This window comes from Vigna unguiculata, chromosome 5 (genome assembly GCF_037176805.1).
Source record: "Vigna unguiculata cultivar grain cowpea cultivar isolate G323 ecotype 2 chromosome 5, ASM3717680v1, whole genome shotgun sequence".
NCBI lineage: Eukaryota > Viridiplantae > Streptophyta > Magnoliopsida > Fabales > Fabaceae > Vigna > Vigna unguiculata.
The window spans coordinates 1663913-1672204 of NC_140796.1; positions in this window are offsets into that span (position 1 = coordinate 1663913).

An 8292-nucleotide genomic window follows, 5' to 3' on the forward strand; every position below is an offset into this window, starting at 1 on the left:
TAAATTATATATCGATATAAATCGTGAAAAAATTAGTTTACTCAATTTTTGGTTGTGATAAACCTTTTATTTATTATACTTACCTATTTGGTCCTTATAAAATTCCTCGTGTATAAGTGGTAGGGAAGAATAACACAACCATATATAAGTAAAAGTGTCTCTTAAATTACCTTAAAAAATATATAAGTATGTAATAATATTATGTCTGTCTGGATTAATGGTTATAAAATGGGAAAATTTGAACATATGTATATATCATGATTGTGCTCTTATATTGAGATATATAATTATTTAAAAGAAAAATTTAGGATAATCAAATGACAATTAAAACAACTGATATGAAAAATATATGGTATATAATTTTTTCCTTCGTATTTATCAAATAATAAATATACAAACAACTCATGAAAAATACTATTTATTAAGTTAATATTTTACTAGGGGAAACAAAAGAGAGTTACTTACTATTTCAATAATGAAAAAAATATATGGAAAATAAGAATAGAAAGCATGACTTTTTCTCTAACTTTCTATTTTTCTTCACAAACAAAATGAAACAGAATTACTTTTTATTTTCAATAATGAAAAAAATATATATAAGAAATAAGAATATGAAGCGAGTTTGTGTCTAACCTCTTATTATTTTTCACAAACAAAAAGAAGTATGAGTTTCATAAACAAAAGAAACATGAGTTTCATAAACAAAAGAAACATGAGTTTGTATCTAACTTTCATTTTTTTCTTCATAAACAAAAGAAAACATTTGGAGGTGAGGATATATGAGAAACAAAAAAATATTAAAGAAAACATAAAAAATATTTCAATAAATTTGTTTACTTTTAATTACTTTTAATTTTTTGTTTTATTATTCATTAACATTAAATGTTATATTTTATAAAAGAAAAAAAATCTGCATAATCTAATTTCCACCAATATAATATATATACTACTACTTTTAAAAAAAATGAACAATTTAGGAGGGCCATGGCCCTACACCAATAATAAAATATGTCATGAAGTTGACATCTGGGTTGTTTAAATAGGTTGACACGTTATTACATATAAAAAAATAATATTGTTGGATTAGAACAATTATATATATATTAAAATTTAAAAGCTAAAATATATCAAAATTTAAAATGTAAATAAATTTTAATTTTGTGTCAAAAAACTTTAACTCCGAAACAACTAGTATCTTCAACAAAATCAGAAAATTTTGTTATAAAGTAAAGCTAATAATAGAGGAGAAAGAAATGAAAAATAGAGATTAGAAAATAGGAAGCAACTTTTATGTGTGTCTTATTACTGAGAGAGAAATAGTCATATTTATAGATACAATGCACTATTGTCTTCATGTATGATTGTTGATTCCATTATTCTGAAATATAGACAACAAGTTTATCGCACGTGTTGAATTATAAACTTTAACTAAACATATTAACGACTTACATCATGTAATGCTAAAAATTATGTATGATTTTAACAATGTTGATGTTATGGTCTCTTTCACATATCGTTATGAAATCATTTTGCTACCACATGTGAATAAATATTTTGTTTGTGATAAGTCATTGTGCAATTGTGATAATATAATAAATAACATGCATATGCATAATCCATTAGATCCAATTTTGAATCATCTGGATAAAATAATTTCATATTTGTAGTACACATAAGGTAACAAAGTATATTTTTTGCTTCAATCCATTGTCTTCTTGTAGGTGAAAAATTATATATTGTTCAACAAATTTACAACAAATGCAATATCATGTCAAGTATAATTAGCAAGATACATTAGTGTTGTTATAACACTAAGGTATGGTACTTCTAGACCAAAAAGATCTTCATCACTTTCTTGAGGTTGAAGAAGGGCATTTATCAACATCTAACGACCTCACAACTATTAGATTGCATAATGGATGTGACTTGTTCGTATAAAACATTTTACACACCTTAACTATATAAGTCTTTTGATGTATAAAAAACACATATGTTTAAATACTCAAATTGTAATCTCAAACAAAAATTTTGCCTTTTCAAGATCATTCATCTAAAATTATTTCTTTAAGTAATAAGTTGCCTGTGTGAGATCATTAGGAGTTCCAACGATGTTTATGTCATTTACATAAACAATAATTATGGCAAATTCATTTTTTTGGATCTTTTCATATAAATACAAGAACAAATAGGATAATTTATATATCGTTCTTTTAATAAGTACTTAATAAGACGGTTATACCACACACGTCCTGATTGCTTTAATCAAATATTGCAATGTCGTTGCATTAAATACCAAAGAATATGTCTTTTCACAAATCAATATCAGGTTTTGTGAAAAATCTTGAGCAACCAATTGTGCTTTGTATCTAGCAATTTCATCATTCTTAATTTGATTTTTGTGCAAAAATCTAAATGTACCCAGTGGATTTCACACCTTCAGGTGTGCGAACTATAGGTCTGAAAACCTTTCGTTTAGCAAGCAAATTTAATTATGCTTATTTGCATATTTTCATTTTGGTCAATCATGTCTTTGTCAACAATCTTAAATGATCATTGATTATTGATCCTCATTGTCATTTATAACATTCATCGCTAGTAAAAGTTTCGTCAATGTTGGCTTCCTTTTGGTTATATATTATATGACTAATGACATAATTTATTGAGATCTCATCATTTTCAACAATTTCAAGTGCCTGAGGTTCTTCTAAAACCAAATCATTAATTATGTTAAATGGATATTTTGAGATTTCCACTTTTTCGATTAGGTTATTTTGCCTTTTAGCTCATTTTCCCATACAAGAGTTTTTATCTTTGGAACCAATAGGCCTACCACGCTTAAAACATGTATTTGGATTTAACAGGCCTATCACGCTTCAGGCATGTTATGAATTAACATCAAATATTCACAGAGCATTAGCAACTGGTACATATGATTTGATTGCCCTTTATGTTAGTAAGAATATTTGGTAATTGATTGACTAATTTTGTAAATGAATTGTCCTTTCAACTTCGTTCGTATTATTTTGTGCGAGAATCAAAATAAGATAATGATAATTCATTTCAACCAATATTCTTTTCCAATTGTTTTCTTTCTCCCCCTAATGTTGGAAAAACTTATTCATCAAAGTGACAGTTGAAAAGTTAAACTGTAAATAAGTCTCTTAATGGTAGTTCAAGATATTTTATTATTGAGGGAGACTCGTATCCAACATATAGGGGTGATCATGGATTGAATTTTTAATGATCCAATCCACATCCATTTGGGATCCAAATAATTGGATTAAATTTTTGATCCAAATCCATTTTTTCAAAACACGTAGATTGGATTTTTTAAAAATCGAGATCCAAATATTTAGATCAAGTTTAAATCCATATCTAAATATTTGGATCAAGTTCAAAATCCAAAATCAATTTTTCATAAAATAAATTCAAATTAATTTTTTCAAAACTCGTGTTCATAAGGCTAACATCATAGAATTTGGCAGATTTTTTGTCGGGGTCAACAAGGCCAAATTTTAGCATGGGATGAACTTGGATGACTTTCGAACAAATTTCGGTTGGGGACGACGTGACCAAATTTAGGCCAAGGTCGACTTGACAAAATTTTAGTCGAGATCGACTTGACTGAATTCGACTGAATTTCTGCCAAGCCAATTTTGCCTAATACAACCAAATTTTGCCCAGAGCCAACTTGGCCAAATATGGCCACATTTGGATCAGGGCCTGATCAGTCAAATTTCGGTTAGGGTTGACTCCACTAAATTTGTCGGTCAGGAACGACTTGATAGAACATGGCCAATTTTCGATCACAGCCGACTAAATTGAATATAGTCAAATTTTGTTCACGACTTACTCAACCGAATACGGCTAAATTTGGGCTAGTGCCGACTCGGCCAAATTTCGGTCATGACCAACTCGACTGAATTTGGCCAAATTTAGGTTAGGACTAACTCGCCTATTTATGACCAAATTTTGGTCGTGATCGACTCTACCGAATACGACCAAATTCAGGTTAGGACCAACTCAGTCAAATTTTGGTCGAGGCCAACACGACCAAATTTTGACCGGAGCTTACTCGACTAAATTTGACCGAATTTCGGTCGTGGCCGACTCAATTGAATACGGTGAAATTTCGATTGTGACTGACTCATTTGAATATGGCCAAATTTCATCTTAGGCTGTCACAACCGAATACGACGAAATTTGGGCAAGGGCCGACTCGGCCAAATCTCAATCGGGGCCACCTTAATTGAATTTGACCGAATTTTGACTAGAGCTAACTAGGCTAAATACAGCCAAATTTTGGTCGCAGTTGTCTCGGCCAAATACGGTCAAATTTTGTTTAGGTCGAGTCAGCCCAATGCAGTCAAATTTGGATCGGGGTGAACTCAACCAAATACTTCCAAATTTTGTCTAGGACCAGCTGGGTCAAATTTCGATCATGACCGACTTGACAGAATTTGGCTTAATTCAGCCAAATTTTGTATCGGGTCACGCCAACTCAATCAAATACGACTAAATTTGGGCTAGTCCATCTCAACCTTTAGCTTAACCTAACAAAAAATATAAACAGAAACTTTGGATTAAATATTTTGGATTATCCATTTTGAAAATCTAGATTTAGAGTAGGGATATATAATCCATAAAATATATAAAATGTAGATCAGATTGATATCCAAATCCAATAAAATGGATTGAATTTTTAATAAAAGGAATATTAAATGGACTGGATCATAGCAAAAATGGATTGGATCATGAAAATTAGATTTTTTGCTCATCCTTAGTTTAACTTTTAAGATCATCCTCTGCTTCCTTCCAGTCATTTAAGAGTTCAATAAATATAAATTATTGTTGTTATCCTAATAATTTTTATTTGTGTTAAATAAATATTAATTATTACTTTTACCATCATATTTTTATTCTTTCAATTTTATATGTATTTAATCTCTTTTTATTAATACATTTTTTTACAATAGTATAATTTAAATTTGTTAGTACAAATTTATGGATCCATTAAGAATTCTTTTATTAAATTCTAAGTTTTAAAGTTTATGAATATAACTTTTAAGGTTTAGTGTTTACAGCTGTCTCACATCTCACGTCGCACATCACACATCTCAAGTCTTAAGTCTCATGTCGCACATCGCACGTCTCTCACGTCTCTCACGTCTCACATCTCTCACGTCTCACGTCCCACGTGTCACGTTCCACGTCTCACGTGTCACGTACCACGTCTCACGTCTCACGTCGCAAGTCTCACGTCTCACGTCTCACGTCTCACGTCTCAAGTCTCACGTCTCACGTCTCACGTCTCACGTCGCACGTCTCACGTCTCACATCCCAAGTCCCAAGTCTCACGTCCCACATTCCACGTCGCACGTCCCACGTCCCTTGTCGCACATCTCACGTCTCACGTCCCACGTCTCTTGTCGTACGTCGTACGTCGCACGTCGCACGTCTCACGTCCCATGTCCCACGTCGCACGTCTCACGTCTCACGTCTCACGTCCCATGTCCCACGTCCCACGTCCCACGTCTCACGTCTCACGTCTCACGTCTCACGTCTCACGTCTCACGTATCACGTATCTTGTTTCACGTCTCTCGTCTCACGTCTTACATCTCTCGTCTCACGTCTCACGTCGCACGCCTCTCGTTCCTCGTCTCACGTCCCGCGTCTCACATCTCACGTCCCACCTCCCACGTTCCGAGTCTCACGGCCCACGTCCCACGTCTAATGTCTCATGTCTCACTTGTCACGTCTCACGTCCTACGTCCCACGATCCATGTCGTCTCACGTCTCACGTCTCACGTCTCTCGTCTCACGTCTCTCGTCTCACGTCTCACGTCTCACGTCCCACAATCCGCGTCTCACGTCTCACGTCTCATGTTCCACGTCCCGCGTCTTACGTGTCACGTCCCACGTTGTCTCACATCTTACATCTCACGTTGCACGTCTCACGTCTCACATTATTGCATTAAAATACTTGATTCTTTCACAATCCGCGTCTCACGTCTCACGTCTCATGTTCCACGTCCCGCGTCTCACGTCTCACGTCTTACGTGTCACGTCCCACGTTGTCTCACATCTTACATCTCACGTTGCACGTCTCACGTCTCACATTATTGCATTAAAATACTTGATTCTTTCATAAAATAATTACTCTTTGGTTTACTGGGTGCAGTATAGCTAAGGTTCTTCTTTGGTGTTTATCTTTCTTCAATTTCTTCAAGATTCTTATTGATCGAAAGAAAAGAAAGGACATTATTTTACCGGAAATAGGAAAACTAACCTTATGCAACAACAATAATTTGAAGCTTTTGCAGATGTCTGCTATCATTACATGGATGATTTTAGAAAAGTGTTTAGATGTTGGCAGACAATATATTTTTATTGGTTTTCTGTTTTGACATTCAATATACGAAGAGATGTGTCACAAAATTCTAATCAAGGGTGGGCAAAAAATCTATTTTTTATAATCCAATCTATTTTTTTATGATCTAATCCATTTAATATCTATTTTATTAAAAATTCAATCCATTTAAAATCCATTTTATTGGATATGGATATCAATTCGATATATATTTTATGAATTGGATATTCATTCTCTAAATCTAGATTTTCAAAATGGATAATCCAAAACATCTAATCCAAATTTTTAGTTTATATTTTTGGTTAGGTTAGGCTAAAAGTTGAGACCGACTAGTCTAAATTTAGTCGTATTTGATTGAGTTGGCGTGACCCTATACAAAATTTGGCCGAATTCTATCAAGTCGGTCTCGATCAAAATTTGGCCCAGTTGGTCCTAGACAAAATTTGGAAGTATTCGATTGAGTTCACCTCGATCCAAATTTGACTACATTGACCTGAGTCGACCTAGACAAAATTTGACCGTATTCGACCAAGACAACCGCGATTAAAATTTGGTTGTATTCAACCTAGTTGGCTCCAATAAAAAATTGGTCGAATTCAATCTAGTTGGCCCCGATTGAGATTTGGCCGAGTCGGCCCTGACCCAAATTTGGTTGAGACAGCCTAGGGTGAGATTTGGTCATATTCAAATGAGTCGGTCACAATCGAAATTTGGCCGTATTCAACTCAATTGTATTTGTAGTACCAAAAATAATACTAACATTGACTTCTCGCATTACCAGATAAGAGAAAAATCTAGTACTCTTGAGAATTGTATGAGTTGTTGCACTATCAATAGGACATATATCTTCATCATTCATGCTAGTGCCAATATTCATTCTTCATACAAAAATATCAATATGAGAAAATCTTTTTTTTAACACTTTCATAACCAATGAGATGATCAATGCTTCCATTTGGTTTAGCAAAGAAAATAATAATATCAAGAGAATAAACATCCATATGGCCATAATCAGAATAACCATCTTCATAAGCAAAGTGTGTTTTTATGTTCTTTTGATTAGTTGTAAGATGTTTGGTGTACGAAAGTACAACTAAAATGACCTTTATCATCATGATGATAATATATACTTTCATCTTATTGTCAATATTTTCACATTTTTCTTTTTTCTTCTTCACATTATTATGCCACTTATGGTGACAAAATATGTCTTTTAAATTTTCTTTATAATCATGTCCATAATCAATATCACGATCATGAAAATATAAACCAAATATTGTTGCATTCACTTATGGGAATGAAGTATAATCAATTGGACATATTTCATGATTTTCTATCAAAAGTTCATTACTTTGTTCAACTATACAAAGACATTAAATAAATTCATAATATTTATTGCAATATTCACTTATGGGAATGAAGTTGAACCAATAAGATAATTAGACATGTTTCATGATTATCAAAAACTCATTACTTTGTTCAGCTATACAAAGACATGAAATAAATTCACAATATTTATTGTTGCATTAACTTTTGAAAATAAAGCATAATCAGTTGGGCAGATCTCATGATTTTTCATCAAAAGCTTTATTGCTTTGTTCAGCCATACAAAGACTTGAAATAAATTCACAATATTTGTGAAATCTCTTTTCACAATATTATTGTCGCGGGAGCAAATTAGTTGCTCAAATACTTTATTTATTTCTTTAATGGTATCACCAAGACCCATTACATCTAAATGTATTTCAATATTTAAAATGCATTATAAGTATAATTGTTTCTAATAATATCAAGGGTCACAAATTCAAAATTTGCAAGGTTTGACATGTTTAGAATTAATACATAAAATAATAGTAATAATAAGCATCATAATAAAAATAATAATTTGAGATGAAGATCAATAAAATCAAATCATTTTTAT